This window comes from Dasypus novemcinctus, chromosome 4 (genome assembly GCF_030445035.2).
Source record: "Dasypus novemcinctus isolate mDasNov1 chromosome 4, mDasNov1.1.hap2, whole genome shotgun sequence".
NCBI classification, from domain to species: domain Eukaryota; kingdom Metazoa; phylum Chordata; class Mammalia; order Cingulata; family Dasypodidae; genus Dasypus; species Dasypus novemcinctus.
The window spans coordinates 104302279-104318575 of NC_080676.1; positions in this window are offsets into that span (position 1 = coordinate 104302279).

Genomic DNA, 16297 nt, shown 5'->3' on the forward strand with positions numbered 1-16297 from the left:
TATCTGACAAAGAATTTATATCAAATATCTATTAACAATCCTACAAATTAATAAGGAAAAGACAATTCCATAGGAAATGGATAAAATATATTACTAGAACCTTCACAGGAAAGGAAACCCAAATATTCAATAAGCTTATGGATATAGATGGTCAACCTCACCAAATGAGGAATACAGTAGTTAGAATGGTTACTAGCCTAGGCAATGACATTGGGAAAAATATAATATAAATAGTCAGATTAATGATTAAGGGGAAAGGAAGGAAACCAGACTATAAAACTCCTAGAAGAAAATGTAAGGAAGCATTTTCAAGTTCCCATGTTAGGCAATGGTTTCTTACACTTTACACTCAAATCACAGGCAATGAAAGATAAAATATATAAATGGGAACATCTCAAAATTAAAAACTTTTGTGCAACAGATTTTGTCAAAAAAAAATGTGAAAGGACAACCTACTCAATGGGAGAAAATATTTGGAAACCATATAACCGATAAGGGTTTAATATCCAGAATATGTAAGAAATCCTACAACTCAACAATAGAAACACAAACAACTCAATTTAAAATACGAGCAAAAATTTTGAATAAACATTTCTCTAAAGAGGATATTAAAATGGCTCAAAAGTACATGAAAAGATGCTCAGCATCACTAGCTATTAAGGAAATGCAAATCAAAACCACAGTGAAATTTTATTTCACAACTACTAGAATGGCCAGTCTTAAAAAATCAGAAAACTACAAATGTTGGAGAGGATATGGAGAAATAAGAACACTCATTCATTGCTGGTGGGAATGTGAAATCATGCAACCACTGTGGAAGAAAGTTTGGAAGATCCTCAGGAAGCTAAATATAGAATTACCTTATGATTTGGCAATCCTACTGCTAGATACATACCCAGAAGAACTGAAAGCAGGAAGTCAAACAGATATTTTCACATCGATGTTCATAGCGACATTATTCGAAATTTCCAAAAGATGGAAGCAACTCAATTGTCCAACAACTAATGAATGGGTAAACAAAATAGGATATATATACACAATGAAATATTATTTGGCTGTGAAAAAAATGAAGTCCTAATGCATGTGACAACATATATGAACCTTGAAGGCATTATATAATAATCCAGACACAAAAGGACAAATATTCTTTGATTCCACTCTTACGATCCAATCATAAAAAGCAAAGTGATAGAGTTAGAATCTAGAATATAGGTTACTAGGAGATAGATTTGGGTTAGAAAATGAGTTGATGCTTCACTTATACAAATTTCTACTTCTGCTGATGGTAAATATTTAGAAATGGATGGTGGTGATGGTAGCACATTATTGTTTGCTTAATCAACAGCACTGACATGTATAGGTGAATGTGGTTAAAGGAGAAAACTTTAGAATGTATAAATTAGTACAATAAAAATTAAAAGATAAAACAAAAAAACTGCCAAAGTAATCAAAACCAATGTAAATCAGAGAAATTGACACAGCCAAGAGGAGCCTAAATGAAGCATGAAGCCTAAATGAAGAGGAGCCTAAATGTAGTTTGGTGCCCTGAATGGGATTCAAGAACAGGAAAAGGACGTTAGTGGGTAAACTGGGGAATCTGAATAAAGTATGGACTTTAGTTAATTTAAGAAAGAATAAGCAAAAGGTTGTAAAGGGAGTGAGAAACTTGAATTAGTGACTTTTAGAGTTGAAGTAATTTGTATGGTAGCATGTTTCAAGGTGTGGTAGATGGAGAAATTTTTTGATGAGAGATGGAAAAGTAGATACTGAGATGTCTGAAGTTTGGATAAGTTGTTTCCACGAATGTTCGATGGATTGGAGAAGAAAACCATGAGCCTGGGGCCAAAGTCTCAAAGAATGTAGAGAAATGACTCGATGCAGAGACAAGAAAGTTAGGAGGGTTATAAAACATTTAGAATACTATCTCTTATACTAAGGAATTGTGTCACAAGCATGAAGACATCTCATCAATGGATCTTTGGGAATACATGTATGAATAGGAGCTATATTCTGAAATACTGTCATACATATAGAAGCAAATAAGACCAACACAAAATTTTTTTTAAATTTTAAAATTTCACATAGAGTTGCCCTACCAGAATATGGCTTTAGCACTATAGTGAATGAGAACAAGAACTAATATATTCTTCTTATAGTTATTAAAATCACTTGAGAAGTCCAATATCTGACTGGAGCCTTCTACTGGCTTGAAGCAAGCAAGAGTTCTGAGTGTTTTTGTCCAGAAGAAGTTGGCTCAAGATAAATTTTGGCTATGCTTAAAGTTAAGTAACTGGAATATGAAAGTAGGGCTGCTCAAAGAAGGACCAATGAGTCCAGCCTGCTGCCTTAGGCAATGTGTGTTCTAGTCAGAGTCCTACTCAAGAATTCATGTCATCAGAAGCGAGTGGTTTGTCCTTACTGAAGAAGGCATTGCTGGCAAAAACACATCAAGTAGTGTCTGAAGAAATGAATCAAGGTATAAACCTGGGTAGTCCTTCAAGTTGATTTTGCACATAGTACAAAAGAAGTATTTATAAGGTGTCGGAGCATTTGTAAAGGGAATTGTTTCTGCAATCCTGGGACCATTTTGGCATAGGCAAAGAGATCACTCGGCAACACTGGGATTTGTATGGCCATAGTTTTTTGCAAGGAAATATTTACCCCATAGTATAACTTTGTCTGCTCCAAAATTAGGACAGGCTGTTACCATAATTCTGTGGTATTAAATAAGCTTTTGGGGGAAATAAGTGTTCCGAAGATCTACTGTAATAGATCACCATTGAGCATGTTCCCATCTTCCCCAGTGAGGTGAGGCAGGCTGAAGTCTGGCTGGCAAGCATAGCCGCACCCAGTGGGGGATATGCGCAGCCCACCACTCGGGTGTAGGGCGGCTGGAACGGGTGAACTGCCCTCAGCCATGGAACGGGCTCACTGCCCTCGGCCCCGCCCAGGCAACCGACACCGGCTTGCTGATAGCCAGCAGGAGCTGCCTAGGCTCACATCCCCCCTCGCGCACTGTCAAGCCGCAGCACAAGCCGCACCGTAAAAGGCAAGGAACTAGTCCCTACCAATCACTCCCAGCCCCGTTCCCCTTTCCCGCCGGTGCCGCCCCTTCACCAACCTAGAATCTGCCTCTTCCCCCCACCAACTGCTTGCCACCGCCAATCCAATCCCCCTTTGGCCACAGCCAATCAGTCCCCTGCTCACTCCCCCGTAACCCTATATAAACACATGTACTTCCCTTAATAAATTAGACCTGCGTGCTCACCTCGTCTCCGTGGTGGTTTCTCCGCCGCGCGCCCTCCACGCCTGCGAGCCCCCGCAGGAGCCTAGGCCTCTCCTGCCCCGTCGTCCACCGGACAGGACGTACCGACCGCAACAGGACGTACTGACCGCACCCCAGGGAGATCATATGGTTGAGAAACTGGCCTTGATCCTGAGAAGGTTACAAAGAACAGGGCTCCAAAGTCAATTTCACCTGAAAACTTTATCTCAGATTGGTTTTAATATCCCTTCTTCATCCCAGCTCTGGAGCCATCTTTTAGCAGAAAAAAGATGAGCTGGGAATGGTTTTAAGTCAAAATCACAGATTATAAAAGTAGGAAGAGTGTGCATGCTGGCATATTTGTGTGCAAGTTCCTTGAACATGATAGCCAATCACAAAATGACGTACTTTATCAAACACCCATATTTTAGTGATAAAAATATCATACTGTACATAAAAGACATTGGATAGAATATCTTACTGTTAAAACGGACCTAAAGATGCTTTGACTCAATTTCCTCACAGTTAAGATAGAGGAATTGAGATCTGATAATCTTCAGTAATTTGTAAAGTCACAGTGATAGATAATGTCAATACCAAAACTAGAGTCCAGGTCTCTTGACTGTCAAGCAAGAGCTTTTTCCACAATACCAACTATTCTAGGCTTGACACTATTTTCTTTTCTTGATCTTTGCTCCTGCCATGACATTCACTGGATGCCTTCATTCAGTTCTATGCTCTTTCCACATATTCTACCAATTCTTACTGTGAAATATTTCAAATATGTAAAAAGTATAGAGAATGTCGCATGGAAAACACAGGTACCTACCTAGCATTAACAAATGTAAATATTATGCCTTTCTTGTATATCTTTGTCTTTTCCTTCCCCCATCACTTCTCAAGAAGAGCACATTTTCAAGATTTCCTTTAGGCTCCAGAAGTAGAATTCCTGGTTCAAAGTTTTGCTCATATGTGGTAGGCAGAAAAATTGCCCCACAAAGATGTCGTTGGAACCTCTGAATATGTTATCTTACAGGGCAAAAGGAATTTTACAGATATGATTAAGGTTAAAAATCTTGAAAATGGTAGGTTAAAATCCAATAAATCACATAACTCCTTAAAATTGGAGAAAAGAGAGAGAGAAGAAAGGGTCAGAGACATGTAATGTGAATCCACAGTTAGTAGCTTTGAAGATGGAGGAAAAGAGATTCAAGGCAAGGAATGCCCCTGGTTCTTAGAAGCTGGAAAATGGCAAGGAAAACAGATTCTGCCCTGGAGACTCCAGAGAAGAACATATCCTTGATTATACATTGATTTTGTTCCACCAAGACCAAGGTCGGACTTCTGACCAACAGAATTGTAAGATAATAAATTTGTATTGTTTCAAACCACTAAGTTCATGGTAACTTATTATGGCAGTGATAGAAAACAAATACAGCATATTAAATTTTACTAGCCATTGCTAAATTTCCCTCCAAAGTAGTCATAAATTTATATGCTTGCCATTAATGTATGAAGAATTCCTGTGACTCCTTAGTTTTATAAACCCTTAGTATTGTCAAACTAAATTTTTTTGTCTATCTGCTGCATTTGAAAGGTATGTGTTTTAACTTGCACATAGTTTTAACTTTTGTTTCCCTAATTATTTGTGGGGTGGGCATTTTACTTCTATATTTTTGGTCTTTGGTCATCCCTTTGCTTAAGTATTTTGCTCACTACTGCTCTCTATTCACATTGGATTTTTCTTTTTTCTTATCTATTTGTAACATTTTATATATTTTGCATACAAATTTTCATTGGTTAAATGCCATGCCAACATAAATTCCCATTCTGTGATTTCCTTTAACTTTGTGTGTGGTACTTTCTTAAATGAAAGATTTTAATTTTAATGTAGTCAAATGTACCAGAATTTTTACTCACAGTTTTGCTCTTTAGTTCTTATCTAAAATCTCCTTATCAACTTCAAAACCATAAACATATTCTCATATATTTTCTTCTAGAAGTTTTAACACTCTGCTTTTCATATCTAAGACTTTCAGATATTTGGAATTGAAATTTTTAAATCAGAATAGCCAGTTTTCAATGCCATTTATGCAAAATTCATTCTTTTTCCATTGACTTGTAAAACAAATTCTCTGTCAGATATTGTATTAGTCAGTCAAAGGGGTGCAAACTACCAGAAATTGATTAGTTTTTATAAAGGGTATTTATTTGGGGTAGGAGCTTACAGATACCAGGCCATAAAGCGAAAGTTACTTCCCTCACCAAAGTCTCTTTGGAGCATGGCTCCTGATGTCTGCGAGGGTTCACGCTTCCTGGGTTTCTATGTTCCTGGAGCTTGCTTTACTCTGGCTTCAAGGTTCCTTCCTTCCTGGGACTGGCTTCTCTTTCCTCTGCGTGCTGACTTCCCAGGTCTTCAACATCAAACTCTAACATCAGAAATCCCTGCATCAAAAGCTCCAACTCTGTCCTTTGCCATGCCTTTTATCTGTGAGTCTCCACCCACCAAGGGGTGGGGACTGGGTGGGGACTCCATGCCCTAATGATAACTCAATCATGCCCAGGTACAGATCAAATTACAAACATAATACAATATTTCTTTTTGGAATTCATCAATTATATCAAACTGCTACAGATATTAATACACATATAAATCATTTCTGGGCTCTTTTCTAGTCCTTTTGTCCATCATTTTATTTCAGTTCCTGCTGTATACTGTTATAATTATATGAGCATTAAATATGCCTTAATACCCATCTTCTTCTTAGTTTTCTTTTAAATTCTGTATTTAATCTTGGATATTTGTTCATGCATATGAAATTTAGGATAAGCTTAGCAACTTTCATCAAATGTACACTGTGGAAGTTCGGTATTGTTTATGAATTCCAAAAATAAATATTGGATTGTGTTTGCAAATTGGTTTGTTCCTCTGTTCATATTCAATTGTATTAGATTCAGAGGTTTCAAGTTTACTTGATTAAATTATCATTAGGGATTTGATTTAGCCACATCAGGATGTTGAGTCCCTGCCCCTTTGGCAGATGGGATCTCAGGGAAAACGTCATGACAGAGGAGAGAGTTTTAGTTTTGATGCTGGAGCCCAGGGAAAGAAATACATAGAGAAGCAGAACACAGAAGCAAGTGCATCATAGACACAGTCACAGGAAGAGAGATGAGCCTGATAGCCTATAGCTGACCTTGTGGAGAGAATAAAGCAGCTGAGCCAGGAAAGAAACAACTCTGGGGAGAGTGAAGAGCCCAGTGCCAGCCTACAGCTGAGACCAGAAGAAGCTGGGACCACAGAGCCTTAAGAGGAAGAAGGAAAACTAAATGCTCACAGACATCGCCCACCATCTTGCGTTAACACATGGCAACAGACTTTGGGAGGGAAAGTACCTTTTATATTACCTTGAGTTGGACTCTTTAGGGCTTGGTAACTATAAGCTTCTATCCCAAATAAATGCCCTCTTTAAAAAAATCATCAGAGTTCTGGTGCTTTGCATCAGTACCTCTTTGGCTATTACACACACGTACACATATGCACATACCCAACTTTGTTGGAAATATTGTTAAAACTGGATAAAAATAGAATGAGTTAGTATTGATATTTTTACATGGTAAGTTTTTCTGCTTATTGTCATTATATAATTTTCCATTTTCAGTCATTTAAAAATATTCAAATTTATAGCTTTCTCCAACAAGACCTTACTATAGAGCTTTTGCTAGAATTATTGCTATGTAATTTTTAGTATTTGTTGCTATTGTTTCCTAGTTGATGATTCCTCATAGGTAGGCATACTATTATTGATTTTGTAGTTTTATCTTGTAACTATCAAGCTTGCTAAATATTTTCTTATTAGTCCCAATTGTTTTCCTGTAAATTCTCTTGGATCCTATAACCAATATTTTCTCAGTAACAACAGTCTTGACAGTTTTTGTACATTTTATACCTCTTAATTTTTCTTATCTTATTGTTTGACTTGAATCTTCCATACAAAGTTAACAACTAGCTAACATAATTGAGATTTTTGTCATTATTTTTGACTGCTCAGTATTTATTAAATGCTTCAGGTAGAGCTGGTAAAAAAAAAAAAGTACATTAAAGGATGTACATTTATATAATAGATACCAGCAAATCTCTCTCTTACCCCTTTCCCCACACGTATATACTTGAGAGAAAGAGAAAAGTATTAATTTCTAATAGGAATCTCACCACTTAATTTCTCAAGCTGAGAGCAACCACTTCCCTGGTAACAAATAACAACCTTCTCTCTGAAACATTAAATAACTACCTAAACTACCTTCATTTACTATGCGAATGAATTTCTGAGTTTTCTTTCTTCTGAGTTTTGATTTATAGGGAAAAGATTGTAAACAGAAGTGTTGATGTAATAACAAGAGCCTTTTACCCTTGGGGACCATTTATTTAAAAAGGTAAGTCTAAGAAAACTTCAAAATTTTCCCTATATCTGAGAAAAGCCCAAATTAGATGTAAATTAATTTTATTCTCATTTTTTATTTCTCCACATATATTTTTGTGGTCTAAATGGCCTTCCTTAGTCATAAGAGTTGTTTTGCTACCGCAACTTAAATCTCCAAGTGGTATAAAAAGCCCTACATTTTGGATTAAGCAAATATCAGGGTGGCCAAGAAAGGCCAAAGCAAGATTTAAGCTTAGGAGTAAAAAATTATTCAATGGAAACCCCTATATGAGACTCCCCTCCTGGGCCTTCCAGAAATCCATATGTACTGTCTCAGGATGCATCTTCAGCCATGAATATAAAACTGTAGTTGTAAAGGGTCTTTTGGATGTAACCATCTGTAATAGAAAACAGGCCTCTGTTCTAGTTTTTCCTTTATTTCTGACTTGAAAAGCTTTCCATTTGTTTCTTATTTATTCATCCAGTATATCTTTACTGAGAGCCTACTATGGTTATTTTCTCTATCAGATAGCATGCTAGACACTGTGAATGTACAATTGAGCAAGATACACAAGGCCTCTGCCTTCATGAAGCTTCAGTCAGTTTATTATTTGATTAGTAATCATGTGACTTAGAGGTTCAGAAATATCAGATTTAAAGGGGTTCCCAGAAACTATCTAGGCCTTTCCCCTGTCTAAAGAATGGATTAACTCAATTTTTTTTTTCTGACAACTTTGATTATTTGTCATGCCTGAAGATTACAGGGAGGATAGTTCTCCAACCTTTATATCAAGCATCTCTTTTGCTAAGTAGTTTCATAAGCACCAGAGTCACCGCCTTTGAATCTAACAAAATATGTAGATAGAATATTTCTCACTCAGGGAAGGTGGAGAGGAGTGCCAGATACAATTTAGGATGCCCAGTTAAATTTTAATTTAGTATAAGTGTGCCCCAAATATTACAAGGGGAATACTTATGCTGAGATGTATTTGTTTATCTGAAACCCAAATTTAATTGTACAGTCTGTAATTTATTTGCTAAATCTGGTAACCCTGTGTAGTCCAGAAAGAAGAAAAGTCAATCAAAAGGTATTTGAAGTGTTAAATTAATTGATGATGTAACAAATAAAATAATTCAGTGGAGGTGAGAGCTAATGAATGTGGTTATAGTGCCATCAGCACTGCCTTTACTTTGGATTCCCTCTTGGCCAGTTTTCTGTATAGGGACGGCATTGAATAATGCTGTGCATTATTGTGCCTCACATCTAATTGTATATTTTTTATAACTAAAACAAATGATTTGTGTTGTTTACTTTAAAAGAGCTATATGTTTTAATCAGGGCTAAACTATTTCTGTGAGAATATGATTGAATGCATGTGCCGCTACTCAACTTGAATTTTTATCATGACATTTCACAAGCTACCTTGGTACAAGATACCAAGGTGAAAAATGCAGAAACTTTGCTAACATCTCTGTGGTTTTACCAAACAGTAAACAGTAGATGTATAGAGAATACAAATTACTGAGCTGTAAGCTCTGTGGCAGCAGAGAGAAGTATGTGTTGCTCACCACCATCAACTAAGTACCCAACACAGCACTTTCTAAATATTGTTGGATGATATATTAGAATAATTCTACCTCCCAAATACCTATGTTCTTCATCCTAATTAGGAAAGTACAAATTCTAAGACTTTCCCAAAGGGCCTCCATTTATTGTCATGTATATAAAATACAAATCTGGAAATACATATATACATATACTCACGTATATATATATGCAATGAACACAGTGAATAGCCATAGACATTAAGGTGTGTGTTCCATGTCACATAGAATTAAAACCCAAACTGTTTATTGTCATTCCAAGTCTTCTCCTGCTCTTTTCATTATGCCACCATTATTTTCTCCAGAATTCAATACTTTTTTGGATTAAAAATGAAAATATGTAAATACAACCAGAAATGAGAGAGTGCAAAGGCAAAATTTCTGACATTCCCTGTTTTTCTTAGCATTTAATTAAGTAATTTAAAAGTTTATGTTAGCACTCTTTTTTGTTGTTGTTGTTGTCATCAACTCACATTAAGGACTTCAAGGAAGCACTTATTCCCTCATAAAGTGGAAATAGTTCTCTCATTATTTCTAATTGTCTTGGGCAAGGCCTAAATGTCTGTCATGAGGTGAGAACAGTGAAAACAATGCACGTTCTCAATTTGACATGCTTGTAGGGTTACCATCTGACTTTCCTCTGGAAAGTCTGAGAATAAAATGTCTAGACTGATTTTCAATCCAGAAGCTCAAACTTCAAGAAACTTGAGGCAGTCACAGCAGCCTGAGGAGATGGAGTAAGCCCAGCTGGGACGTGCATAGTCACGCTGTTTCCATTAGGTTTTACACCAATTCCAGCTTTTTCTCTCTCCTGCCAGAATAAGAATCAACTCATTCTTCCCATGCTACCTCCTCACCAAAACTTCTTTCTTTTTTCAGTTTCTTTCTGTTCCTGTCTTGGTACTAGTTTCAAGGAGATTTCTTCCATTTTCTTTTCTTCCTGAACTTTTGGTTAAATTTTAGGAAATAACTCTTCTTGTTAACTCTTTTTCTTTTTAACTCTAAATGGGTAAACTTGAGCAGGTGATTATCTTTTACTCATTAATTCATTCACTCATGCCATAAACATGTACTAAGCCTCATTGCACATAATATACAAAAGGATTAAGATGAATTTTGCTCTACTGCACAACATAAGAGGGCACCATTTACATAGTGGCCTTGTTAGGAGTAGGTAGTAAGAGCTTAGAATTTAGACATCTGTTGTCTTTCTGCAAGGCATTGGATGCTGCAGTTTCTGCTGATTATCCTGCTCTCTGAACACTAAATTAGAAAGCCCTGCTATGTCATAGAAAATGGTGGTGTTCGGTTTCTCATGAGAGCATACTTATGTTTGGACTCTATATTATTTTCAAAACTATAATGTTTCATTATAATGAGACAGAGCATTGGTTTGCTACTCTGGTGGTCAGGTGGCCTTTTCATTTTGTGAGAGGCCAACCTAGTATGGAAGTAGACACTACCTCTGGCAGTAGGCTACAGTCACCAGGCCCTGGGTAACAGTTCATGAGCTATGCCTAGAAAGGCATTAGCCCAGGCCAAATTAACAAAGAAGAGCTAAGTGAACAGCCCATACCAAGAGCTATGCAGAGCAAATCACACAAAAAATGCAGTAGCTAGTGAGATGGAATCTAACCATGGAGTCAAGGGGCATCTCTCGAGAAGTCTGGGAAACCAAGAAAAATCTCTTGACCTAGAAGACAGGCAGACATACAGAAACAGTGATCCTAGTGCTATCAAATAATTCAAGGGAGATCCCTAAGTACTTCCTGATTTCATCCACTTCTGTTTTCACCACCACCACCAGAGTCTCAGGCATCATTCTCTTTCATTGGGACTATAACATAGAAAACTAATTGACCTCTTTTTCTTATCTCCAGTCTGTCATTCTGTTTCTATCTTCAGCCAAAATGATCCCTAAAAAAAAAAACAAAAAACAAAAAACAAAATAGGAACAACACAGAAGTCTAACCATGTAATACATATTCCTCACCTTCCTTCAATGTCTTCCCATTGCTTGTAAGGTAAAGTCAAATTTTATAATGTGGGACTCTTAACCCCACATTTTCACTCTCACTTTCCACTTACTCTCTGTATTAGTTAGCCAAAGGGGTACTGATGCAAAATACCAAAAATCTGTTGGCTTTTATAAAGGGTATTTATTTGAGGTAGAAGCTTATAGTCACAAGGTCATAAAGTGTAAGTTACTTCCCTCACCAAAGTCTGTTGCCATGTGTTAGAGCAAGATGGCTGCTAGTCTCTGTGAAAGTTCAGATTTCCTCTTCCTCTTAAGGTTCCATGATCCTAGCTTCTTCCACTCTCAGCTGTAGGCTGGGATAAGTCTTGTTTCTCTCCCAGGGCTTGTTTCTCTCTGGGCTCAGATGCTCTCTTCTCTCCACAAGGTCAGCTATATACTATCAGGCTCTCTCTCTTCCCAGGGCCTCTGCTGTGTCTATGGAGCTATCTTTATTCCTCATTCTTCTCCTGTGTGTTTACTTCCCAGGGTTTTAGCATCCAAAACACCAACTTTCTCCTCTGACATGTTGTTTTCTCTGTGAGTCTCTGCCCACCCAAAGAGGCTGGGACTCAATGTCCTACTGATGAGGCCCAATCAAAACCTTCATCGTAATTTAATCAAGTAAAAGTGAAACCTCAGAATCCAATACAGTCTAATATGCCCTGAGGAACAGACCAGTTTACAAACAATCCAATATCTATTTTTGGAATTCATAAATAATACCAAACTACTACATTCTCCAATGTTCTCTCTAGGCTTGGCACCAAATCAGCCTTCTTTTAGGCCTACTACTATCAAACTTCTCCCTGCCACAAAATATTTGCATAAGTAGTTCCTTCTGGCTAGAAGTTCTTCCTCCCAGCCTTGACTAATCAAATTCTGCTCAATCACCAGTTTCAGCTCAAGTGTGTCTTCCTTGAAGAAACTTTCCATAGCTCCCTATGTCAGTTCCCCAAATATAGGCTTTCAGGCACTTCTTCTTGACAACTTGTACCACAACTGTCATTTTACTATATGATTATTTGATAAATTTCTGTCACCCCTACTAGACTGCCATAGCCATGAGGGCAGAAATCATGATTTTTTTTATAACCTTTGTGCTCCAAGTGTCCAGCACAGAACCTGGCACATAGAAGACACCCCTTAAATATTTGTTGAACTAGTGACTATACCTCTAAGAAGTAGGGACCTACCTGTTTTTAATTGTTTCTTTTATTGAGTCCTTGTGCTCATAGTAGCTGGCAGTCAGAAGTTCTTGGATCTACAAGTTTCTGGGTAAGAGGTTAAGCCAAGTGAGGTAGAGAGTCTGTGAAGTGCAGGGCTCTATGTGTACTTGGCAAATATGACACCAAACTGATGGGTATCCAATATTTCGACCACTATAGTTTCCCCTACAAATTTCAAATTTGTAAAGATTTTATATGTGCCATCAAGTTCATCCCATATATTAAGTAATAATTCATTTGTTTTCTTTTTTTCCAGAGGCAAAAAATAGTCAGCTGAAGTTGTTGATTAGTATAAGATTAGAGTATTTCTATATTGTGCTGATATTCTTGCAATCTTTTTTTTAAAGATTTATTATTTATTTATTTCTCTCCCCTTCCCCCCACCCCCAGTTGTCTGCTCTCTGTGTCCATTCACTGTGTGTTCTTCTGTGACCACTTCTATCCTTATCAGTGGCAACAGGAATTTGTGTTTCTTTTTGTTGCATCATCTTGTTGTGTCAGCTCTCTGTGTGTGTGGTGCCATTCTTGGGCAGGCTGCACTTTCTTTCATGCTGGGTGGCTCTCCTTACAGGGTGCACTCCTTGAGCCTGGGGCTCCCCTACGTGGGGGACACCCCTGTGTAGCAGGATACTCCCCGGTGTGGCAGGGCACTCCTTGCATGCATCAGCACTGCACATGGCCGCTCCACATGGGCCAAGGAGGCCAGGGGTTTGAACCGCGGACCTCCCATGTGGTAGGCAGACACCCTATCCATTGGGCCAAGTCCACTTCCCAAAATTCTTGCAATCTAAAACAATGACATGGAAATATGTGATTCATTTGCAACTTCAAAATTTATTAGGGAAAAATATATATATATTTTATTGTTGCCCTTGAATGCTACTAGACATTTACAGTCTTCTGATTGGGAATGGCTGTACTAGAACCCATAATGCCAGGACAGTAGAATGGGGGATGGGAAGGGAAAGACTTTCCCCTTCTCTCTAGTACTGTGTCCATCTGAGAAGATTTGTGATCTGGAATGTTTGGCAATAGAGCCTAATGTTAGCCAAATAATTAAAGTAAGGCTGTAGACTGAAACAATGCTTTAGGCAGAAGAACCCAGCAGGAGGGTGAGGTAGAGAGTGGTCAATGCCTTCACTAAGCAGACATTTTTCAGAACAACAGCATTACCACCAATCTTACCTTTCTCTTAGATGTAAACTGGCATTGCAATCTGAAGGTTACATTTAGTAATAATTCCAGATATACATGGCTGGTTTCTTAAAACCAAATAAGTATTTAGGTAATAGAACCAAAGGTCAGGCATAGATCTGCCAAAGCATAACAGGGATACATGTATTCAGGAAAAGAAACAGTGATTTCCTTTATTCTACTTAGAGACAATATCTTTGAAGTCTTCACTTACCATAAAATAATAGCATATTATCTGCATGAAGCATGGGGGAATAATTAAAACTTGACCCCTACTTACATTACAGGAATTGGTTGAAGAAAAATGAATTTTCATATATAAAAGTGTTTTAAGCTTCTAGGAGGAAGGCTCTATACAAAATCTAAAGACTGTTCATTTTAAGAATTTCCATAAGTAAAATTTACACTTCAATCACTAATACTCCCTTTGAATGATATCTCTAACTAATTCTGCTGGAAGTTGATCAGATTCAACAAAATCAGGGAAATGCTTCTATAAGTTCTTTCTAAAATGCTGGTGTGCAGGTATGCAAAAAAATCTTGTGCTGACTACAATGAAAACTGAGACTGTGGCTAAGGGGTTCACATAAGGTGAGTCAATAGTAGAATTCCTCTGCTCAGATCCTTTTTGAATTAAGTGAAAAATAGCAGCTATTATACTTGTCTCCAGAATGACCTCTAATACCATTCTCCTGCATCATTCAAGCTACACCCACCGAAATTGCAATTTAAAACCACTAAACTGTAGTTCTATCTAAAGGTTAATGATACAAACCAATAACGTAACAACCATAATCAAATCAAACAGTTTTCAGAAAGAGAAGAATAAATCTTAACAACCAAGCAGAAATGATATTCACAATACTATTGTGAGTGCAAGGAGCATAGCAACAAAGAATAACACTTTACAATTTTTAATAAGATCAAGAACTGTGCTATGACTCAGAACTGACTTTTTCTTTATTCTACAATTTAGGCAGTGGTGATAGTGCCAGCATTTTTTTTTTTTTTTTTTTTTGGTGGTTTGTCTACCTATAGCCTTAGACAGAGTGTCTTGAAATAGTCTATGCTTAATTTCTAAAAATGCAAATGGAGACAGGGAGACAGGTGGGAACAAACCCCCTCATGTCTCCAAATCTAGACTTTCAATACTACTCCTAGCCAACAGATTGATCAATGAGTAGTGAGATGAGAATCTTGGGAGAGACTACAGCTCCTGGGATCTATGTCAACCCTCTCCAACCATTATCCCCTGTCATTAAAGGGCATTTGTGTATCATTTCTCTGTACCTTAAAATGAAATGTTAGCAGGCTAATTTTTAGAAATATTTTTGGTTGGACTATCTGAATATTGATGACAGAAAATAATCAGCCCTAAGGCCTTTATTAAAGTGTGTGCCATTTTCCCCAAGTAACACTTTAATTGATAAAATAAGATAATTTTTCTTTGGTTCCTACCTAGCAAAAAGAAGAATCATGGGCAAGAGGCTATGCTATGTAAACCCCTCGTTTTACTTATTTACACAGGAGTGCCTTATACTGTAGGGATGAGAATGGAAGGGAACTCAGAAATGTCAAGGTGAGCTCCCTGACAATTCTTGGGAAGTCAAAATGCATACACGCTACTGCAAAATGGCCAGCAAAAGTAGGAAAGGAAAAACAGGGGCTATGTTTATGATGAGCTAGAATATATTTTCCAGTGCTTAAGCAGCGCTCCTGCACATATACAACCTTTTAGGGTGTGTACATAGAAGAGGTTAAATTAGAAAGGAAACAGACGCTTGTCTGTTTCCCAGTGATTTAAGTGAATGAATAACCCAAAACAAACCAGCAATTTAATAAAATAGCCAAAAGCCACATTCGCATTTGTCTGGGAATTCGTTGGGAATGGCCTTTTTGGAATTGTAAAATGAAATGGTAACATTTTGATCATTCTAATTATCATTCATAAATCTCTAACAGTTTTGCCAGAGTAAATAGATTTGCTTCAGGTTAAAATGTACCCATTTTGTGCTTTGAAATACTGTTTTCCTCTTTTTTTTAACCCAAAAAAGTGGATATTCAACACACAAGAAGGTGAACACAACATAGTATACCCTGTGTTTTAGTTCCCAAATTATTTTATGTTTAAAATTATGAATTTTATATATAAATCTAAAAGTCTAACAATGTTAACATATTGCCATGTTTGCTCCCTTATAAAAGAAATAAAATGTATTGTTGCAGCTGATGCCTCACTCCATATCACATTTCCCTTTCTCTTTCCCTAGAGAAAAACAGCCAGGTCACTGAGCCTGCTGTAACTCTGTGCAAACTATACACTGAACAACTCTACTTGTGCAATGGGCAGTCCTGATAACCACTCTGTGAAGGGCCCACCTATGTTTTCAACCATTCACAATATGTGTTTTTACCCTTGCCTAGTATTTAATACTGCTTCAGTGCTTTTAAAATATTCACAGGGATACAAAACCAAACATGTTTCTATATGTTTGTTTTCTAAATTATAGATTAGATTTGGTAGTTGTTCATCCCATTAACTATTCCCTCCCTATTCCTTGCTAACAGA